Genomic DNA, 23,523 nt, shown 5'->3' with positions numbered 1-23,523 from the left:
AAAAGACATAACTGTTTTTACGGTAGCTTGCTTTCCTTACAGTAATGTACTATTAAACCAAAGTTTCTTTGGAATTTATGGTAACATACTGTACCTTTTTTTTACACTACCTTTAAGCTGCAATTAAGTTACCATAAATAAAGTTACAGTTTTTACAGTATGTAAACCACGCCCCTCTGCATACACACCTTTTGCAATGTTGGTTACAAGGCAGTACTTAAATTAGGTAAGAGAATAAGACATTTCCATTGGTGTTTTCAAATTTGGCTTTTAGTGATGTCACAAATAGCTCTTAATAATCCCGCCTCCATCCCACCTCCTGAATCGAAATGTTTGACACCAAGTGTTTGCCATGGGGGAGGGGACCAGTAGTTTTATGATCAAACTTAATTTATGAAGAATATAGTCCTGCATGGGTTAGTTTTTTGGAGCTGCACCCGTCCTACGCCAGCCTCAACAATTCCGAGCCTCACCTGATACCTGACATCAGGACAGATTTTACTCCGCAGCCCGAGCCACCTGCATAGAATTGTTCAGAGAGCCGATCTGTGACACACCAAATAGTATTTTTTTTATTTAATTGTTTTTATTACTCTGGAGTAGGAGACTATTATTCCCCTCCTTGCATGAATTAAGTTGTCTGCATATCTAGTCAACATTTGGATAAAAGTAACCCAATGCCATAAATTAAGAACTATTTTATTAACACATTTTACAATGAGAGGTGGCACATTGACAACTAAAATTGTTCAGAAAATAAGGGGCTTCTAATTAGCCTTCTTACCTAATGAAAGCCTGTAGCCGACATAACAAAACAAGACCCTAACATTCAATATTGTTTAGATCATCAAATAGTTTAATTGAAAAAAACGATTCCAATTCAAACTTTTACGTTGCACCAGTTTAAACTTGATATGGCCTGCAAAGCTTTTGGTCTAAATCTGGGATGGGCTCATGGATCAATTTACACCAAAAAACAAAACCCACACTTTTTTTGGGGGGGGGGACTCAGACGGGGTCTCAACTTACTGTCACTAGTTAGAATAGTAGAATACACAAGGTGCCATGTAGAATAGTAGAATATGCAAGGGGGTGGGGGGTCATAATGAGGTCAGATTTATGTGTGGCCCCCATCAAAGTTGCCCATCCTTTGTGTTAATGAACGAAATCCTGAATTAACGTAATGATTAACTGATAATAAACTGAATATCATAAACAAATACCTGCTTGCACTTTTCGCAGGCAGTGTATCATTCTACCGGGTTGTTGTGGTTGTCCACATTGATTCCAAAATCCTTCCAAACCAATGATTTCACTCGCACAGCACCTGTTTCCACAATGGTGTATTTCATAACCTTTTATGTTTATTTATCCAGTTCGTTGGGCTAGGCTAGCCAGGGAAAGTAGGGGAATTATGCTAAATTTAGCAACGTATTCTCACCAGGTGGATAATAATCCCTATGTGTGATTATTCTGATGAAGGCCATTTAAGGCTGAAATGTTGATCTTTTAACCTTGCTTAAATAAAACAATGATTTTTTAATGCTGAGCAAGAGTTGCGCCTTATCAATCCATTTTTTACATTTATTTTTTTTTTTACATTTTAGTCATTTAGCAGACGCTCTTATCCAGAGCGACTTACAGTAGTGAATGCATACATTTCATACAATTTCATACATTTTTTTTCTGTGCTGGCCCCCCGTGGGAATCGAACCCACAACCCTGGCGTTGCAAACACCATGCTCTACCAACTGAGCTACAGGGAATCCATTGGGGGGATGAAGCATACATTTCAGCACCACACAAATAATGTACAGTTCCATGATCCACTGCCTGGTAGCCTATAATACATTATGTCTGCCTCACCACTCGCAAACTGGAATTTGCAACAGAATAAATAATAAAAACATGTACAGTTGAAGTCGGAAGTTTACATACACCTTTGCCAAATACGTTTAACTCAGTTTTTCACAATTCCTGACATTTAATCCTAGTAAAAATCCCCGTCTTATGTCAGTTAGGATCACCACTTCTTTTTAAATATGTGAAATGTTAGAATAATAGTAGAGAGGATTATTTATTTCAGTTTTTATTGCTTTCATCATATTCCCAGTGGGTCAGAAGTTTACATACACTCAATTAGTATTTGGTAACATTGCCTTAAATTGTTTATTTGGGTAAAACGTTTTGGGTAGCCTTCCACAAGCTTCCCACAATAAGTTGGGTGAATTTTGGCCCATTCCTCCTGACAGAGCTGGTGTAACTGAGTCAGGTTGTTGTAGGCCAATTGGAAGACCCATTTGCGACAAAGCTTTAACTTCCTGACTAATGTCTTGAGATGTTGCTTCAAATATATCCACATCATTTTCCTCCCTCATGATGCCATCTAGTTTGTGAAGTGCACCAGTCCCTCCTGCAGCAAAGCACCACCACAACAAGATGTTGCCACCCCCGTGCTTCACGGTTGGGATGGTGTTCTTCGGCTTGCAAGCATCCCCCTTTTTCCTCCAAACATAATGATGGTCATTATGGCCAAACAGTTCTATTTTTGTTTCATCAGACCAGAGGACATTTCTCCAAAAGGTACGATCTTTGTCCCCATTTGCAGTTGCAAACCGGAGTCTGGCTTTTTCATGGCGGTTTTTGAGCAGTGGCTTCTTCCTTGTTGAGCGGCCTTTCAGGTTATGTCAATATAGGACTCGTTTTACTGTGGATATAGATACTTTTGTACCTGTTTCCTCCAGCATCTTCACAAGGTCTTTTGCTGTTGCTCTGGGATTGATTAACTTTTCGTACCAAAGTACGTTCATCTCTAGTAGACAGAACGTGTCTCCTTCCTGAGCGGTATGATGGCTGTGTGGTCCCATGGTGTTTATACTTGCGTAGTATTGTTTGTACAGATGAATGTGGTGCCTTCAGGCATTTGGAAATTGCTCCCAAGGATGAACCAGACTTGTGGTCTCCAATTTTTTATTTCTGAGGTCTTGGCTGATTTCTTTAGATTTTCCCATGATGTCAAGCAAAGAGGCACTGAGTTTGAAGGTAGGCCTTGAAATACAACCATAGGTACACCTCCAATTGACTCAAATGTTGTCAATTAGCCTATCAGAAGCTTGACATCATTTTCTGGAATTTTCCAAGCTGTTTAAAGGCACAGTCAACTTTGTGTATGTAAACTTCTATCCCACTGGAATTGTGATACAGTGAATTATAAGTGAAATAATCTGTCTGTAAACAATTGTTGGAAAAATGACTTGTGTCATGCACAAAGTAGATGTCCTAACCGACTTACCAAAACTATAGTTTGTTAACAAGAAATTAGTGTAGTGGTTGAAAAATGAATGAATTTTAATGACAAACACATAAGTGTATGTAAACTTCCGACTTCAACTGTATATTGATTTAATTGTTCTGAACCGCAAACTGAACCGCAGGCCAGCTGATTTGTTTGTGGGTCAACTGTGGGGAACCGTGCATATCCAACCTGATACAGGAATGTAATGTAGAAGCAACAGTAATTTTCCATACATTGGTTGTCCTGCTTTGATCTGGTTTCATCCAAGTATCATCAAATTTCATGAAAAATCCGATTTTGACTGTTTTGGGACCTTTAAAATAAAATTCATAAAACTCTCTCTTCGTATGGTTAATATCTTTAGCAATGTTTACATCAGAACTTCTGGAAGATTCCATTGCGTGCCTTCGATGTGTGGAAAACTAGGAATGCGTCTCAAATGGCACCATATTCCCTACAGAGTAGTGGTGCGCAGGTCAGTTGTTTGTTCACCCACACCAGCCCGCAATTGCTAATAACCCATCGGCAACCGCCTGACTATATGTGATAAAGTCAAAATCTGAGGCCTGCACCTGACCCTAACCCGCTAATATATAAAATGATCTGTAGGCTACAGTCAGAGACGGCAGATTTATTTTTTGACAGAGTGTCATGGGCGTCGTAAGGAGTGGACCAAAATGCAGCGGGTATATTTATCATCTTCTTCTTTATTGAAGGAAAAACACTTAAACAAAACAAACGACGAAAACAGTCCCGTAAGGTGCACAGACTATACAGGAAACAACCACCAACAAAACACAAGTGTCACAAACCCCAACTAAATACGACCTCCAATTAGAGGCAACGACAACCAGCTGCCTCTAATTGGAGGTCCTACCAAAACCCCAACATAGAAATAGAAAAACTAGATAAACACATAGAAATAGAAAATGTAGAACATAAACCAAAAAACCCGAACCACACAAAACAAACACCCCCTGCCACGCCCTGACCAAACTACAATAACAAATAACCCCTTTTACTGGTCAGGATGTGACACAGAGGGGACAGGATTTTGTTTGGCCTGATTTAGATATGTTTCTGCTAGAATTTTTTTAAATTCTACTTGTCTATAATTAGATACATGTAGCTTCTCTTCTGTCATTATACATTGCATTCGGAAAGTATTCAGACCCCTTGACTTTTTCCACAGTTTGTTAAGTTACAGCCTTATTCTAAAATTGATTAAATCGTTTTTTTCCCGTCATCAATGTACAAATAATACCTCATAATGACAAATCAAAAACATGTTTTTAGATTTCTTTTCAAAGTATAAAAAAAAACGGAAATATCACATTTACGTAAGTATTCAGAACCTTTACTCAGAACTTTGGTGAAGCACCTTTGGCAGCAATTACAGCCTTGAGTCTTCTTGGTTATGACGCTACAAGCTTGGCACACCTGTATTTGGGGAGTTTCTCCCATTCTTCTCTGCAGATCCTCTCAAGCTCTGTGAGGTTGGATGGGGAGCGTCACTGCACAGCTATTTTCAGGGATATTCAATCAGGTTCAAGTCCGGGCAATGGCTGGGCCACTCAAGGACATTCAGAGAATTCTTCTGAAGCTGTGTGCTTAGTGTCATTGCCCTGTTGGAAGTTGAACCTTCACCCCTGTCTAAGCTCCTGAGCGCTCTGGAGCAGGTTCTTATCAAGGATCTCTGTGTACTTTGCTCCATTCATCTTACCCTCAATCCTGACTGGTTTTCCAGTCCCTGCCACTGAAAAACATCCCCATGGCATGATGCTGCCACCACCATGCTTCACCGTAGGGACGTGACACTTGGCATTCAGGCCAGATTAAATCTTGGTTAAATCAGAACAGATAATCATGTTTCTCATGGTCTGAGAGCCCTTTAGGTGCCATTTAGCAAACTCCAAGCGGGCTGTCATGTGCCTTTTATTGAGGAGTGGCTTCAGTCTGACCACTCTACCATAAATGCCTGATTGGTGGAGTGTTGCAGAGATGGTTGTCCTTCTGGAAGGTTCTCCACATAGGAACTCTGGAGCTCTGTCAGAGTGACCATCGGGTTCTTGGTCACCTCTCTGACCAAGGCCCTTCTCCCCCAATTGCTCAGTTTGGCCGGGCGGCCAGCTCTAGGAAGATTCTTGGTGGTTCCAAACTTCTTCCATTTAAGAATGATGGAGTCCACTGTGTTCTTGGGACCTTCAATGCTGCAGAAATGTTTTGGTACCCTTCCCCAGATCTGTGACTCGACACAATGCTGTCTCAGGTCTTCGACCTCATGGCTTGGTTTTTGCTTTGACATGCACTGTCAACTGTGGGACCTTATATAGACAGATGTGTGCCTTTCCAACTCATGTCCAATAAATGTGCAAAGAATTCAAAAAACCTGTTTTCACTTTGTCATTATGGGTTATTGTGTGTAGATTGATGAGGAAAAAAATGTATTTAATAATCCATTTTAGAACAAGGCTGTAACACAACAAAATGTGGAAAAATTCAAGGGGTCTGAATATTTTCCAAATGTAATGTAGTTTGAGAGCAGAGACGGTGAGAAAGTGGTTGCAGTTTTTCTGGAGCTGCGTTTGCATATAGTACATAGCCTACCGTTTAGGAGCGGGACAATTTGCAGGCAGAAACAAGTAAATGGGTAAACATTTTTATTGGAAAGGAAAAGGCGCAACGCTCGCTCACCGTGGTATGCGCCCGTTGCACATTTACCTTTTCAATTATTATTATTTATTTTTTTTGCACCTCAACTCGCCTTGGTTTAATTCTCGCCATTTCTTTCCATTATCGATTTTTATTTACATACACTGTAGTGAACTAATCATTTAAGTTAACTTCCTTGGACAGATAACTGCCACGTCATTCTCCGCCCATGCATAGACAGCCTATAATCTATTTCATTAAGACCACACATACAGGTGCACTTGATCTCGCACCCCAACTAGGAGAGGGGAGGTAGAATGCTGAGAGACCCCTTCGAGATAGGATCCCGTTAACGGGATCATTTGACAAAATAGCATGGCGCGAAATTCAAAACAACAAAAATCGAATAATTTCAATTTCTCAAAACATATGACTATTTTACACCATTTTAAAGATACACTTCTCGTTAATGCAACCACATTGTCCGATTTCAAAAAGGCTTTACAGCGAAAGCAAAACATTACATTATGTTAGGACTCCACTGTCATGACTGTCCTGATCAGGTCAGGTTACAGGAGACCACAAACCTACAGATTATCTCTCAACCCCCAACAGAGGAGGAGAGATCTAGGGGTATGAGGATGTGGGGGATTTATGACCCCTCACGCCCATGATAAATCTTAGGACAGAGAGAAATTCCTTTGTCCTCACTATGGAGAACTGGCCTCAGAACATTAAACATGCAATAAAGGGACTTTGGAACAATGGTTTCTGTCAGCCACAATGGTGGTCATGACAAGAGATGGAATATGAAAATGTATGTAATTGTTGTATTGTTATTAAAGGTTAAGAGATTATGTTATTACGAAAACATTGTACCTTTAAGAGTTTTCCAAGTATATGCCTGATGTTTATACATTGTAAGTTGTGTGGAAAGTATCCAAATCAAAGAGAATGTTTTGGTAAGGATGAAATGTGAAGTTAGTGTCTAAAATTGGATTTGAGTAAAATCTAGGCCTTGCTCTTAACTTGATACGCCCAGAGAATTGCCCTAAAGGCGGTTACGCCCACTTCTGACCTGAGGGTATAAGACATGTGACTGAAGAATGAACTGTAGACTAACTGATCCCAGGCTGCAGCCAAGGTCTGAATGGTCAACGAACCCCAAAACGCAACACAAGTTTGAAGACAAAGACCCAAGCTACGGATGAGTAGCTGTGTCTAAGCGAGTGAATTCAAGCCGAACCACCTAGCCTCCACTCTTCATCGAATCGTGGTATCTACGCTGTTTCATTCCTACGCTGTGAGCTCTGAGCTACAGAGCTGTCTGTCCTCAGACGACACTATCAGAGAAAGGGGAAGAAATCAGACCACTAAGCCAAAAGGGACACTGACATCGTGAGGACAACCAGAGAGTTGCGTCGGAGCAGTGCGTCCTAGAGAAGCCTAAACGAGCCACGCGGGATGCCCCATCTGAGACCTCCAACACGTAATTACATCATTATATTCTCACCCATAAGAGCGGCAGTTCGGGGCAAGGCTAGGTTTAAAATAAGCATAGCTGACAAATGAACCCAAATGTATATTTCTCTCGTGTACTTTCTTTGTTTCTCTCTCTTTTAATTCCCCATTTTGGGTAACACGCGCCATAGTGTGTTGGCCCGTTATACCAATTCCTAATCAATAGCCTAGACTGTGTTTTGTGTATGTGTATCTTTTATCATAATTTTAGCTTGCTAGTAAATAAATAATCAACTAAGATTGGTGTGGTAAACTCATTGGTGAAGCCCGGGTTCGTGCAGATTCCCGGATTATGCGACGTTCAGAAATGAGACTAGAGGAAATTGATTAGTTTAGCGACTGTTGTAAAATCGATATTCTGATATTCTTTGAGTTAATTTGGGAAATAGAAACTCAATAAAACTAATTTTCCCATGGTGCCCCAGGTTAATGAGTTAATAATTGCTTGATTCATTGCTTGATTCATTCAATCACGCAGTTATAAACAGTTAATCATTCGATGAGCAACAGTCGTCACATTAACTAATACAACGTCACGACACCACCTAAACAAGAAAAGCCACACAGCCATTTTCCTAGTAAGGAGAGGCGTCACAAAAACCCGAAATACAGCTAAAATTAAGCACTAACCTTTGACAATCTTTGTCAGATGACACTCATAGGACATCATGTTACACAATACATGTATGTTTGTTTGATCAAGTTCATATTTATATCCAAAAACAGCCTTTTTACATTGGCGCGTGATGTTCAGAAAATGTTCCGAAAATGTTTAGCCTCCAAAACTACCGGTGAATGAGCACAATGAGCACACATATTACAGAAATACTCATCATAAACGTTGACAAATGATATAACAATTATTTAAAGAATTATAGATATACTACTTTTTAATGCAACCGCTGTGTCAGATTTCAAAATAACTTTACGGAGAAAGCACATTGTTCAATATTCTGAGTACATAGCTCAACCATCAATGCAAGCTATACAGTTAGCCACAAAGTCACGGCGTCAACAAAACTCTAAAATAGTGTTATAAATCTTTTCTTTCCTTTGCTGATCTTCAGCGGAATGCACTCGCAGGATTCCCACTTCCACAAGAAATGTTCATTTGTTCGATAAAGTCCATCATTTATGTCCAAATACCTCCGTTTTGTTGGCGCGTCCAGAGCACTATTCCAAAGGCACGAGGCGGGGGCGCAAATAAATAGACGAAAAGCTCAAAAGTTCCATTACCGTTTGTAGAATCCTGTCAAACAATGTTTACAATCAATCTTTAGCGTATTTTTAACAAAAAAATGCGATCATTTTCCAACCGGACAATAGCGTATTCATTCCAGAAGAAAAGAAGGAAGGGCGCGCTCACGGGCTCGCGCATCACCAAGTCCCTTGTCCTCAGACAGGCCACTGTTTGACTGAGCTCCTATTTTCTGCCCAGTAACAGGAGAAGGATGAAAAAACTTTCTGAAGGCTGTTGACAGCCAATGGAAGCCTTAGGAAGTGCAACGTGACCCCTTAGACACTGTAGTTTCGATAGGGATTCAAAAGAAGAACTACAATTCTCAAATTTCCCACTTCCTGGTTGTATTTTTCTCAGGTTTTTGCCTGCCATATGAGTTCTGTTATACTCACAGACATACTTCAAACAGTTTTAGAAATGTCAGAGTGTTTTATATCCAAATCTACTACTAATATGCATATCCTACCTTCTGAGTCTGAGTAGGTGGCAGTTTAATTTGGGCATGTTTTTCATCCGAACGTGAAAATCCTGCCTCTATCCCTAAGAGGTTTAATATGCGACAAAGACAAGCTTTTAATGCAATAGGTAGGCCAAGTCAAACGCATACAATGCAGAAAGACCACCGCCCGCTCTCGCCCACAGCATGAAAAAGGCAGACTGCTCCACAATGATCTCTGTCGGAACCTGTGGCATCCCTGTGATTTTTGTATGGTTCTTCAAAGAACCATCCCTTGTATGGTTCTTCAGAAACCCTAAATTGGTTTCCCTATGGCACTTGTCAAACTCAAACCACGGAGGGCCGAGAATTTGCAGGTTTTCGCTCCTCTGTTGTACTTCAATTGATGAATTAAGGTCACTTATTAGTAAGGAACTCCCCTCACCTGGTTGTCTAGGTCTTAATTGTCTAGGTCTTACTTGAAAGGAAAAACAAAAACCAGAGGACATTAGGTCCTCCATGGAATGAGTTTGACACCCCTGCCCTATGACATTGCTCTCAAGAACTTTATTTGGTTCCAGCATGCAGCTTTATTTTTTACAGTGTAGCTACCTTACGCAGCCATGGTGATTGAAAAATAAAACGTTTTAGTAATAAGAATATTCAGGACTTGGCAGGATTCTCATTTATTCATACCTGGCTGATGATCAAGCCAATGCAATGCCAGGCTGAAAATACCCATGGATCCTCACAGAATAGTTCATGGTTGAGAGCAATTAAATCAACAGGCCTGTGTGGGTTTGAAAGCTTACCTTATTTGTTTGAGTCAAAATACTGCACCCATCATCGTTCCTTGCCCTTTAATGAAACCTGCGGGAGACAGATGGGAGACGTACTGCACAGTATATCGGATCAACTGATCTATAGGAAGCCTGTATCGGTAATGCCACTGTAATGCCATTGTAATGCCATGAGATATCCCCTATGCACAAAGTGCTAGCTTAGCGCAAGGTTCCTTATTGTGTTAAGATATCGAGCTCCTATCCCAAATTCATTAGAACAGATGCCCTGGGCTCTTACCATATGTGTAAGGTTATAAATCCAGATTAATTCACTCCTTGTGTCACTGTGGGCCATATGGTCAGATTTCGCAAAGGTCACTGTATACGAGCTGAGGTCTAAATCCTACAGGTCCTACTGGGAAATAAGATGAGATCTGGCTCAAATGAATACCTGTGCCATATATTGTAGGCTGTGTGCTAAATGAGAAAGAGCACTTTCATCAGTAATGACTTTGATATCCACTCAAACAAAATGTCTTTATCTAAGTGTGTGTGTTGTGTGTGTGAGAGATTGTGTGAGATTGTGTGTGTGTGAAATTGTGTGTGTGTGTTTTGCAATGCTTTATTATCATACATAACATGAAAATCTGGTTTGTATGATAAACACTGTAAATGCATTCATTAATTTTGTACAGCTGTACAAAGGCCTGCAGTAATGGTCATTCTCTGGTTCTTGACTGTCCACCTCTCACAGAAGATGACATTTCATGTGATTACCATGCGAAAGTCATCACCGAACATGAAAAAAGGTAAAGGACAGCTATGTCTGGCCAAACACCATCACTCACCTTTGCATGGAATCATCACTTTCACAGGGAAATAAAATTAGACGGAACCTATAGGTCTATATGTGCTCTGTATGAACTCTAAATATGTTTTCCCAAGGAGTTGGCTGGGCTGGAGGGAATGTTTTCCTCGTGAAATTGATGACCACAGAGTTCTTAGAGTCATTTGAAATGATCTTAGAGTCATGTATTGTGACAGATGCCTGGAGTATGGTCTTTACGTTAACACTTTGCAGCCCTGTGAAAAGAAGAGTGTTTCTATGTGCTGTACAGGGCTCTATTCAATCTGTATCACGTTACAGATTGTGCGATAGAAATGTAAAGGTAATTTTCGATTGTGCCGGCATATCCACAGTTTACCATGAATGCACTCTCCGCTAACGCGGGAACATTGCCATTAAAATTTTATCACGCTGTAACGCTGAACTTCCGTGATACGGATTGACTAGAGCCCTAGATGACAGGTTCATCATTTGTAGTTCACAGATGTCCATTTTTATTTTCTGGGCAGAGAATCATACACTACTTATCTCCCATCTGGCATGGGGACTGCAAAGGAGACTGCAGAGGATTCTGGCAATAAGAGTCATTTCCTGTAAAAAGGAGAAAATTAGATAATAGTACACAAAGTACACTTTGTTGACTAAATGTGTATACACGCTGTCAGCGATACTCAGAGGCCTATAGGTACAAATGTACATCGTTCAAAAAAGGGCAGTATTATTATGGGAACATTGGCTTCTAGCACCTGTTTAGTGTTTGTTCTCCCAAAACAATAGAGTTGAATCACATTTACCCTTAATCTAGTACTGCTTAGCTCTGCATCCCAAATGGCGCCCTTATTCTCTGTATAGTGCATTACTTTTGACAGGAGCCCTAAGTACTATAAAGGATATATGGAGCCAATTGGGACACAAAGGGGAAGCACAATGAACAGGCAGACAGGCGTCCTTGCGTTGCCCAGAAGGCAGACTGTCTGTACCTGCCAGGGCCCCATAGATAGTTCATTGCCCTCCTGGAGGTGTGCTGGCTGGGACAGCGGCTTAGACCCTTCAGCCACCCTGGGACCCGGTGACACCGAATATCCTACTGCCAGGTGGATATTCTCATTGTATGGCTGCCTTATCTTCCCCAGGCCATTCCACTGGAAGACCACTGGAGTAGCACGGGGTGGGGGGGGGGGGGTCAGGTATCTGACTAGTGGTGGCTATTCAGCAGCCTTATGGTCTGAGGGTAGAAACTATTGGCCAGTCTTCCAATTTCTGAAATTATGCTCCAGTACTGCCCGTATCTGAAAGATTGAAGTGGGAAGAACAGAGCATGGCTTGGGTGGGGGGTCCCTGATGATCTTCTTGGCCTTCTTGCAACAGCTGGTGTTGTAGTAGGTGTCCTGTAGGACAAACATAATACACCCAGCACGTATCACCCTCTGAAGCACCTTGCGGTCCACAGCAGTGGAGTTGCCGTACCAGGCTGTGATCCAGCCAACAGTATGCTCTCAATGGTGCCCCTGTAGAATACTATGAGGGCCCTCAGAGACAGGACAAATTTCTTCAGCATCCTGATGTTAAAGAGTCGCTGTTGTGCCGTTTTCACCATGGTGTCCATGTGGTTAGACCATTTCAGCTTCTCTGCGATGTGTACACAGAGGAATTTGGAGTTATTGACCATCTCCACGTCGGCCCTGTTGATGAGGTTGGCACCATGCCGTCAGAGTGCCTACCTCCTCTCTGTAGGCTGTCTCGTCGTTGACATGTCGTCAGCGAACTTGATGATGGAGTTGGAACTGTGTGAGGCCACGTAGTAGTGGGTATACAGGGAATACAGGAGGACTCTGAGTATGCACCCTTGTGGGGTCCCCGTGTTGAGAATCAAGGAGTCAAGGTGTCAAGGAGGTGATGATCACAACCTGGAGGCGCCCGTCAGGAAGTCCAGGAACCATTTGCATAGGGATCAGCTCAGACCCAGGGCTGTGAGCTTTGTAATGCGCTTTTAGGGCACTATGGTACTGAAGGCTATGCTGTAGTCGATGAACAGCATCCTCACATATGCATTCCTTTTTTCCAGATGGGTATGGGCAGTTATTATTATTATTATTTGGCATGAAAGGTGCAACTACCAGGTGACTGCAGAGACTAGCTACCTTCCAATTAATCACTGGGATGTAATGTATTAATCTTGTACAATGCGTGGAGATGTTGGACTGCATCTGGTCAGGCAGTTCTGGTTATGACATCTAAGATGGTGTACTCCTGAGTTTTGCAGTTGCACTGACTGGACATCTTACACACTTATAGTAACAAAGCAACCATAAAAATCAGTAAATTCACCACACCCAGGGATGTGACAGTACAATCAGCCAGAAGACTAAATTCTAATGAGTCCCTATTAGGACACCCTCACAGTCAGGGAGCCTCACAGTCAAGGAGTTATCTAAGACTCTTCCAATATGGACACGGTACATTTGAATTGACTTGGTAATGCTGTATGAACAGTCATTCTTTTTTGTGCTGTTATCTACGCTGAAAAACACAGTATTAGCATCCATAGAACTAGACACATAATTAATATCACTCATTCAATTATGGCATATTTTTGAGGCCTAACTGAAGACTGTAGTCATTTAGATGTGTAAATGGTCTCTGGTCTCAGATAACAAAAGTGCTACTTTTTAATTTAAGATAAGACAAAGTAACACATTCTTGTGTGAGCGTTTTGTGTTCTGTAGTGTATCTAAACTCAGCAAAAAAAGAAATGTTGCTTTTTCAGGACCATGTCTTTCAAAGATAATTCGGAAAAATCCAAATAACTTCACAGAGCTACACTGTAAACGGTTTAAACACTGTTTCCCATTATTGTTCAATGAACCACAAACAATTAATGAACATGCACCTGTGGAACGGTCGTTAAGACACTAACAGCTTACACACGGTAGGCAATTAAGGTCACAGTTATGAAAACTTAGGACACTACTGACTCTGAAAAACACACAAAAAAAGAAAGATGCCCAGGGTCCCTGCTCATCTGCGTGAACGTGCCTTAGGCATGCTGCAAGGAGGCATGAGGACTGCAGATGTGGCCAGGGCAATAAATTGCAATGTCCGTACTGTGAGACGCCTAAGACAGCACTACAGGGAGACAGGACGGACAACTGATCGTCCTCACAGAGGCAGACCACGTGTAACAACAACGGCACATGATCGGTACATCCGAACATCACACCTGTGGGACAGGTACAGGATGGCAACAACAACTGCCAAAGTTACACCAGGAACGCACAATCCCTCCATCAGTGCTCAGACTGTCCGCAATAGGCTGAGAGAGGCTGGACTGGGGACTTGTAGGGCAGTTGTAAGGCAGGTCCTCACCAGACATCACAGGCAACAACGTCGCCTATGGGCACAAACCCACCATCGCTGGACCAGACAGGACTGGCAAAAAGTGCTCTTCACTGACGAGTCGCAGTTTTGTCTCACCATAGGTGATGGTCGGGTTTGCGTTTATCGTCGAAAGAATGAGCATTACACCGAGGCCTGTACTCTGGAGCAGGATCGAATGGTAGGTGGAGGTTTGTGACGACCTTTCCACTCTGTCTGCCATATTCTCTCTCTTTGCTCTTGTTTCCTTATTAGGATGCCGTTGGGAGGGTCGTCAGCTAATGGGAAACACCTGGGCCCGGGTGTGTGTCCCAGGATAAATAGATCTCTGCCACATTCATTGGGGACTCTCTCCATGCAGACACCGTCATAGATGTTGTTGTGGCTTTTTGGTTGTTTGCTTTGACACCTTTCAACACCCTGCATTATCACATTTATGCATGCAAAACACTCACTTACATTACTGATTATACACACCATCTAAAATTCTATTAGGTTAATATTGAAAGCCAATCTGATGGAGAGTGGTATTCTTGAAGTTACCACTGGGGCAGCCTCTGCTGAGGACTCGCCGTCTCCCCGATATGTTACAATGACCGCTCCATCGGTTAGTCCTAGTGGTCTTCTTTTTGAACAGCAGAAAGAACTGCTTCTGTTACAGCTAGAGCATGATCATGAGAAGGTAGTGCACGATTGTGAGAAGCTAGAGCATGATCAGTTAAAATATGAAAAGGAATTGGAATTTAAACAGGATATGGAGCATGCTAAAATCAAGCTGCAACAAGAGCGACTAGAGCTGGTTAGGGAAGGAAAGCTCTCAGGGGAGAGTTTGCTCTGGGAAGGTGACCCAGATTTACCTAGGGGTCGTTCCTCTTTTGGTCGTGCCCCGGACACATTTGATATTGTTGGGAACTTATGGTTGTTGCCTCAGTTTAATGAAAAGGACCCTGAGACATTATTTTCGTTGTTTGAGCGTGTTGCTAACGCTAGGAGTTGGCCTGATTCTGACCTCACTTTAATGTTGCAGTGTGTGCTGACTGGTAAAGCTCAGGAAGCATATTCAGCTCTTAGTGTAGCCGACAGTGAAAGTTATGATAAGGTAAAAACTGTGTTACAGATTTACGAATTGGTCCCTGAGGCTTACCGCCAGCGATTTAGAACTTTAAAAAGGGATGATAAGCAGACTCATGTTGTTTGCACGAGATTTATCTTCACAGTTTAATCACTGGTGTTCCGTCTCTGCAGTTATGACTTTCCAAGGGCTGTGTGATCTGATTATGTTAGAGCAATTTAAGGACACAATCCCTGATCGTATATAGCGACGTACATTAACAAACGGAAAGTTAAAACTGTCGCTGAAGCTGCGGTTTTGGCGTACGAAAATGTTTTGACTCTCAAAACTGGTTTTGCAGAACCCCGTATTCGGAGTGAGTGGGGGCGTTCGGAGAGATTTGGGCCTCGCTCACCGAGATACTATGGTTCAGGGGCAGAGTTTTATTCAACTAGGGTTGAGCCTGACTCCCGTGGTAAAACTGACTTTGGTCAAGAGTGTCACTACTGTCAAGGCTCAGGTCATTGGAAAAACGAATGTCCGGTTCTCAGGTCTAAGGGTAAATTCAGTTGCTTATGTTAAATCTAAGCCTACGGTGTTAGCTGCGCCTGTTCCACATCAGTTCATTCCTGACACATTGTCTCATGCCCAGGGGCATGTGAAAGTCCATATTGATCCAGACTATTTACCTTTCATTACGGAGGGTTTTGTGTCTATGTTAGGAAGTAAGAACCTAGTGCCAGTGAAGATCCTAAGAGACACAGGTGCCTCTGAATCATTTGTGTTGGAATCTGTGTTACCCTTCTCTGCTGAGACTGATTCGGGGAATAGTGTTCTTATTAGGGGAATAGGTTTGAACACACTGTCAGTTCATTGCATAGACTGACGTTGGATTGTGGACTGGTGAAAGGTGAGGTTGTTGTGGGGGTGCATCCTTCATTGCCTATTGAGGGTATCGACGTTATCCTTGGGAATAACTTGGCTGGTGAGCGTGTGGCCTGTCATGTTTCCATCTCTAGTGGTTTCCAATAAGCCGTCAATTGTAGGGATTCCTGATGAGAGTGCGTAGAGTTTCCCAGAGGTGTTCTCTGCGTGTGCAGTGACGCGTTCTATGATTCATGGCAAACTGGTCACTGCGCCAATAAATGAGAACACCACAAAGAAGTCTGTCACTGTTTTCCCTGTTATCCCGTTATCTGTATCCCGCTCCGATCTAATCGCTGCGCAACGGACTGACCCCACATTAGAAGAGTTGCGTGACCAAATTGTGCCTGTGGAACAGTTGGGAGATGTCGCACATGGCTATTTTCTCCAAGAGGATGTCCTGATGAGAAAGTGGGTGTCTCATGGTAGTTGTTTTCTGGGGGAGGCGATTAGTCAGGTTGTGGTACCAGTTAAGCTTTGTGAGTTGATGTTGACAACTTCTCACAACGACGTTGCTGGACATATGGGTGTGAGGAAAACCTACAATTGCATATTAATTTAACCTGTTATGGCTGGGGGCAGTATTTTCACGGCTGGATAAAAAACATACCCGATTTAATCTGGTTACTACTCCTGCCCAGTAATTAGAATATGCAGATAATTATTGGCTTTGGATAGAAAACACTCCAAAGTTTCTAAAACTGTTTGAATGGTGTCTGTGAGTATAACAGAACTCAAATGGCAGGTCAAAACCTGAGAGATTCCTTTACAGGAAGTGGCCTGTCTGACCATTTCTTGAACTTCTTTGCCATCTCTATCTTTTACAAAGGATCTCTGCTCTAACGTGACACTTCCTACGTCTTCCATGGGCGCTCAGAGCCCGGGAAAAAACAGAATGTCGTCATCGCAGCCCCAGGCTGAAACACATTATCGCCTTTCTCAAGTGGCCGATCAAGGGACTGTGGGCTTAGGCGCGTGCCCTGGCCGCCCCCGTCTTTGTGATTTTTCCTCTGTTTGCCGAAAAGGAGATTCCCGGTCGGAATATTATCGCTTTTTACGAGATAAATTGCATAAAAATTGATTTTAAACAGCGGTTGACATGCTTCGAAGTACGGTAATGGAATATTTAGAATTTTTTTGTCACGAATTGCGCCATGCGCGCGACCCTGATTTACCATTTCGGATAGTGTCTGGGACGCACGAACAAAACGCCGCTATTCGGATATAACGATGGATTATTTTGGACCAAACCAACATTTGTTATTGAAGTAGCAGTCCTGGGAGTGCATTCTGACGAAGACAACAAAAGGTAATCAAACTTTTATAATAGTAAATCTGATTTTGGTGAAGGCTAAACTTGCCGGGTGTCTAAATAGCTAGCCCGTGATGGCTGGGCTATGTACTTAGAATATTGCAAAATGTGCTTTCACCAAAAAGCTATTTTAAAATCGGACATATCGAGTGCATAGAGGAGTTCTGTATCTATAATTCTTAAAATAATTGTTATGCTTTTTGTGAACGTTTATCGTGAGTAATTTAGTAAATTGTTAGCAAATTCCCCGGAAGTTTGCGGGGGTATGCTAGTTCTGAACGTCACATGCTAATGTAAAAAGCTGTTTTTTTATATAAATATGAACTTGATTGAACAAAACATGCATGTATTGTATAACATAATGTCCTAGGTGTGTCATCTGATGAAGATCATCAAAGGTTAGTGCTGCATTTAGCTGTCTTCTGGGTTTTTGTGACATTATATGCTAGCTTGAAAAATGGGTGTCTGATTATTTCTGGCTTGGTACTCTGCTGACATAATCTAATGTTTTGCTTTCGCTGTAAAGCCTTTTTGAAATCGGACAGTGTGGTTAGATAAAGGAGAGTCTTGTCTTTAAAATGCTGTGAAATAGTCATATGTTTGAAAAATGGAAGTTTTTGTATTTTTGAGGAATTTGACATTCGCGCCACGCCTATCATTGGATATTGGAGCAGGTGTTCCGCTAGCGGAACGTCTAGATGTAAGAGGTTAAGACATTTATTTTGGCCTAGATTGAAGAGGGATGTTTCTGATTTCATCAAAACTTGTCACACCTGTCAATTAACTGGTAAACCTAATCAAGCTATTAAGCCGGGACCACTGTTTCCTATTCCTGTACTCAGCCAACCTTTTGAGTACCTGATTATTGACTGTGTTGGTCCTCTGCCTCGTTCTAAAAAGTGTAGTAATTATTTGTTGACTGTGTCAGAACCCTAGGTTTCCTCCTGCCTATCCTCTACGGTCTATCACGACTAAGTCTGTACTAAAAGCTTTGACTCAGTTTCTCTCACTCTTTGGAATCCCTTAGGTCATTCAGAATGATCAAGGCTTGAATTTCACTTCTAATCTCTTTGGTCAGGTTTTCCAACAGCTCCATATTAAATACAATTTGTCTAGTGCCTATCACGCGCAAAGTCAAGGAGCACTGGAACGTTTCCATCAAACACTTAAGTCTTTGTTGAGAGCTTATTGTACTGAGATGGATAAGGATTGGGAGGAGGGGTTACCATGATTATTGCTAGCCGCTAGGGAGGTTTCACAGGAGAGCATGGGTTTCAGTCCAAATTATCTTGTGTTTGGACATAGGGTGCATGGGCTTATCTGTTCTCCAGGATGACTGGAAGTCTTCCGAGCCTCCTCAGTCCCCGTTATCGTATGTGTGTGATTTCCGGCACCGCTTGTACGCCTCTTGAAATGGCTTAAGAGAAGCTATCATCTTCACAGGAGAAGATGAAGGGTATATTTGATTGCAGAACTGAGCCTCGTCACTTTAGTCCGGGTGATCAGGTTCTTGCTCTGCTGCCAATTGTTGGTTCTCCTTTTCAAGCCAAGTTTCAAGGTCCATATACAGTGGTGCGTCAGTACGCTGAGCAAAATTATCTAGTTGCCACTCCAGAACGGAGGAAAGCACACCAACTGTGCCATGTAAATTTGTTAAAACCATATTATGAACGTTCCTCTGAGACTGAACAGTGGAAGTCTACAGAGGACGGTAAACCTGTTCTTTTGGTGGATACTGTGATTTCCCTGGGTTCTTGTCATGCTAGGGCTGTGCATGAGGAGGAAGATGTTCCTGGTCCCGACGATTGCAGGGTAGCTTGAAAAATTCAGAGACACTGGATATTTAGACAACCTTCTCACTCATCTACCTGTTGATGGGCGGAAAGAGATGGTTGGTCTGATTCGGAGATTAAGGTTTGTTTTCTAATACACCTACAAACTTAATACAGCATGATATTGACATTGGAGATGCTGACCCCATTCGTCAGCGGTTCTATAGAGTTTCTTCAGAGAAACTGCGTTGTCTGGATGCTGAGGTCAGGTACATGCTGGAGAGTAAGATAGCAGAGCCTTCTTTCTCCAGTTGGGCTTCTCCCTGTATCTTGGTCAGTAAACCGGATGGTACAAACAGATTTTGTACAGACTACCGTAAGGTAAACAGTGTCACTAAGCCAGATTAATTTCCTCTTCCTCGGATGGAGGACTGTTGATCAAGTCGGCGCAGCTAAGTTTGTGAGCAAATTTGACCTGTTAAAGGGCTATTGGCAGGTGCCACTGACAAGTAGGGCACGTGAAATCTCTGCCTTTATTACACCCTCTGGTCTGTACTCGTATTCGGTTATGAGTTTCGGCCTGCGTAATGCACCTGCCACTTTTCAGCGACTTATGAACAGGGTTGTCGCGGGTCTGGCCGGGTGCGCTGTTTATCTGGACGATGTAGTGATGTATTCAAGCCTTTTTCGAACGTCTGGCTGCGGGTTGCCTCACGATCAATTTGGCTAAATGTGAGTTTGCTCAGGCGACTGTTACATACCTTGGAAAGGTGGTTGGGCAGGGTGAAGTGCGTCCCGTTCGGGCTAAAGTGGTAGCTATTGATGCTTTTCCACCACCAACTACTAAAAAGGAACTGATGCGTTTTCTTGGGAATGATTGGTTATTATCGTGGTTTTTGTAAGAACTTCTCTACTTTGGTCGCTCCCTTGACAGATTTGCTGAAAGCTAAGGCTGTTTACGTATGGTCTTCTCGTTGTCAACAGGCTTTTGAAGATGCAAAGGGGTTGCTTACCTCAACTCGTTTACCTTGCAGGTGGATGCTAGTTATGTGGGGGCAGGTGCAGTTTTGCTTCAAGCAGATGTGTCTGGGGTTGAGAGGCCTGTTCGTTTCTTTTCCAAAAGGTTTAACCATTATCAGTTGAACTATTCGGTCATTGAAAAAAGCGCTAGCACTCATTTGGGCGCTACGACACTTCGAAGTGTATGTCGGGTCGGGAGTAATACCTATTGTGGTCTACACCGACCATAACCCTCTCACCTTTTTGAGGTCCATGATGTGTCCTAATCAGAGGATAATGAGATGGTGTTTATTTTTACAATCCTTCCATCTCGATGTGCGGCACATCCGGGGGACTGATAACGTGATTGCTGATGCACTCTCTCGTGCGCCATGTTCGTGACTGACCATTGTTTGGTTTTGTCATGTTCTATATCTCCTGTCTGTTCCCTCCTGGTCTCATTTTCTTCTTTCCTCTTAAACATTGCTTCCTGTGTGCAAAGGTTGCTGAGGTCTGGGGAGGAGGTTGGCTGGGGCAAGTGGAACATGTAACCCCTCATCAATTTGGGACGCAGAGGCTGTGTCAATTTGGGACGCAGCGGCTGGTACGTTGTTCCGGGGCCCTTGTTGGTCTCCGGTTTTATGGGGGGACGACCCTCCCACTCTGTCTGCCCTATTCTCTCTCTTTGCTCTTGTTTCCTTATTAGGATGCCGGTGGACGAAGTTGGGAGGGTCGTCAGCTAATGGGAAACACCTGGGCCCGGGTGTGTCCCAGGATAAATAGATCTCTGCCACATTCATTGGGGAGACTCTCTCCATGCAGACACCTTCATAGATTTCGGTGTGGTATTTTTGTGGCTTTTTGGTTGTTTGCTTTGACACCTTTCAACACCCCGCATTATTACATTTATGCTTGCAAAACACTCACTTACACTACTTATTACTGATTACAAACACCATTGTTAATTGCATTTAAGTTACCTTAGTTAATAAATATATATTTTGTTATTCCTTGTCTCCACGTTGTCTCCCTTTTTACGAATGTTGAGCCGGTTCGTGACAGGGTCCATCATGGTCTGGCAGTGTGTCACAGCATCATCGGACTGAGCTTGTTGTTATTGCATTCAATCTCAACGCTGTGCGTTACAGGGAAGACATCCTCCTCCCGCATGTGGTACCCTTCCTGCAGGCTCATCCTGACATGACCCTCCAGTATGACAATGCCACCAGTCATACTGCTCGTTCTGTGCGTAATTTCCTGCAAGACAGGAATGTCAGTGTTTTGCCATGGCCAGTGAAGAGCCCAGATCTCAATCCCATTGGGCACGTCTGTGACCTGTTGGATCGGAGGGTGAGGGCTAGGGCCATTTCCCCCCAGAAATGTCAGGGAACTTGCAGGTGCCTTGGTGGAAGAGTGGGGTATCATCTCACAGAAAGAACTGACAAATCTGGTGCAGTCCATGAGGAGATGCACTGCAGTACTTAATGCAGCCGGTGGCCACACCAGATAGTGACTGTTACTTTTGATTTTGACACCCCCCCCCCTTTTGTTCAGGGACACATTATTCCATTTGTTAGTCATGTTTGTGGAACTTGTTCAGTTTATATTTGTTGAATCCTATGTTCATACAAATATTTACACATTGTCACGGGTGTCGTAGGGTATAGACCAAAACGCAGCGGGAAAATGTATACTCATCTTTTATTCAAGGGCAAAGAAGGGAAACCAAAAACGACGACAAAGCACAGGCCGGTAAGGCACAAGGCTATACACAGCAACAATCTCCCACAAAATCCCATGACAAAAACACTCCTAAATATAGGACCTTCAATCAGAGGCAACGATAGACAGCTGCCTCCAATTGAAGGCCCCAATCCCCATTACCAAAACATAGAAATACAAACACCTAGACAGAACATAGAAAAACTAACATAGAACAATAACCAAAACCCTGGACTAATAAATCAAATACCCCTCTACATAAACAACCACCCCGAACCATATAAACCAAATACCCCCTCTACATGAACACAAACACACCCTGAACCACATAGAACAAATACCCCCTGCCACGTCCTGACCAAATAACCCCTTTTACTGGTCAGGACGTGACACACATGTTAAGTTTCCTGAAAATAAGTGCATTTGACAGTGAGGACGTTTCTTTTTTTGCTGAGTTGAGTACAAAATTCCCTCAGGATAGCTGAACATGTTTAAGGGTAACTATCAAACCAGTTGTAGTTCAAAAGATCAGTGTGTCCATTACAGAAAAAACACATGAATTTCACATATGAACATGTTATCTTGTGTGGTCAGGTGAAAACACGATGTCATTTGAAATAAATTTGACAACATGGGGATGCAAAATATCAATATGTGATACCATGAATCTATACGTGACAACGTGAAAAGCCAGATGTCAAATGTAATTTTGAATAATTGACATTAATTCATTTTAAACAGTCATGGTCCCCTGGAGGTTTTATTCTAGTTGCAATGAAAATACGGTAAACCTGTAAGCAGTTGCTGTATTTTTATAGCTAAATTCAGGTGTTAAGACAGTATGTTATTTATTTGGCACATAACCACATGTGGGATTAGAACATGAGGTTGTTTCCTCTTGTTTGATTGCTACATAAAGTTCCTGCTGTGCCACCATGTCACGTCTGTCTGAAGAATGGGACCAAAGCGCAGCGTTCCACATTTTATTATAACTGTGAAACTATGCAAGACATACTAATGAACACAACAACAAACCGCGACGAAGAGGTGCAACATACACTTACTCAAAATAATCTCCCACAAAACCTAGTGGGAAAAAAACGTAAATATGATCCCCAATTAGAGACAACGATGACCAGCTGCCTCTAATTGGAGATCATCCCAAAAAACAACAGAAATACAAAAACTAGACAAAACCCCAACATAGAAAAAAGAAACTGGAACCAACATAGACATAAATAAACTATACAAAAACCCTCTGTCACGCCCTGACCTACTCTACCATAGAAAAATAAAAGCTTTCTATGGTCAGGACGTGACACACCAGGTCTGTGGATGTAATTGAGATTGGTAAGAATACATTTCTGCACTTTGCCTAAAGTTGCAGTAAAAAAAAGTTAATAGATGGAATTTCTACAAAATGATAGTATGCTGCTATATTCTGATTTCAATTACTGTAAAACCTTGTACTGTGCACACAATTGGGACTCATTAATAATGCTCATTAAGCATTAATTCTTTAGATAATAAAAATGTTGGGGGAGGTGGGGGGGTGCTAAACTGACATATGGAATTGTTTTAAGATGGTCATACTA

The sequence above is a fragment of the Salmo salar genome, chromosome ssa19 (assembly GCF_905237065.1).
Source record: "Salmo salar chromosome ssa19, Ssal_v3.1, whole genome shotgun sequence".
NCBI lineage: Eukaryota > Metazoa > Chordata > Actinopteri > Salmoniformes > Salmonidae > Salmo > Salmo salar.
Note: the sequence above shows the minus strand (reverse complement) of the source record.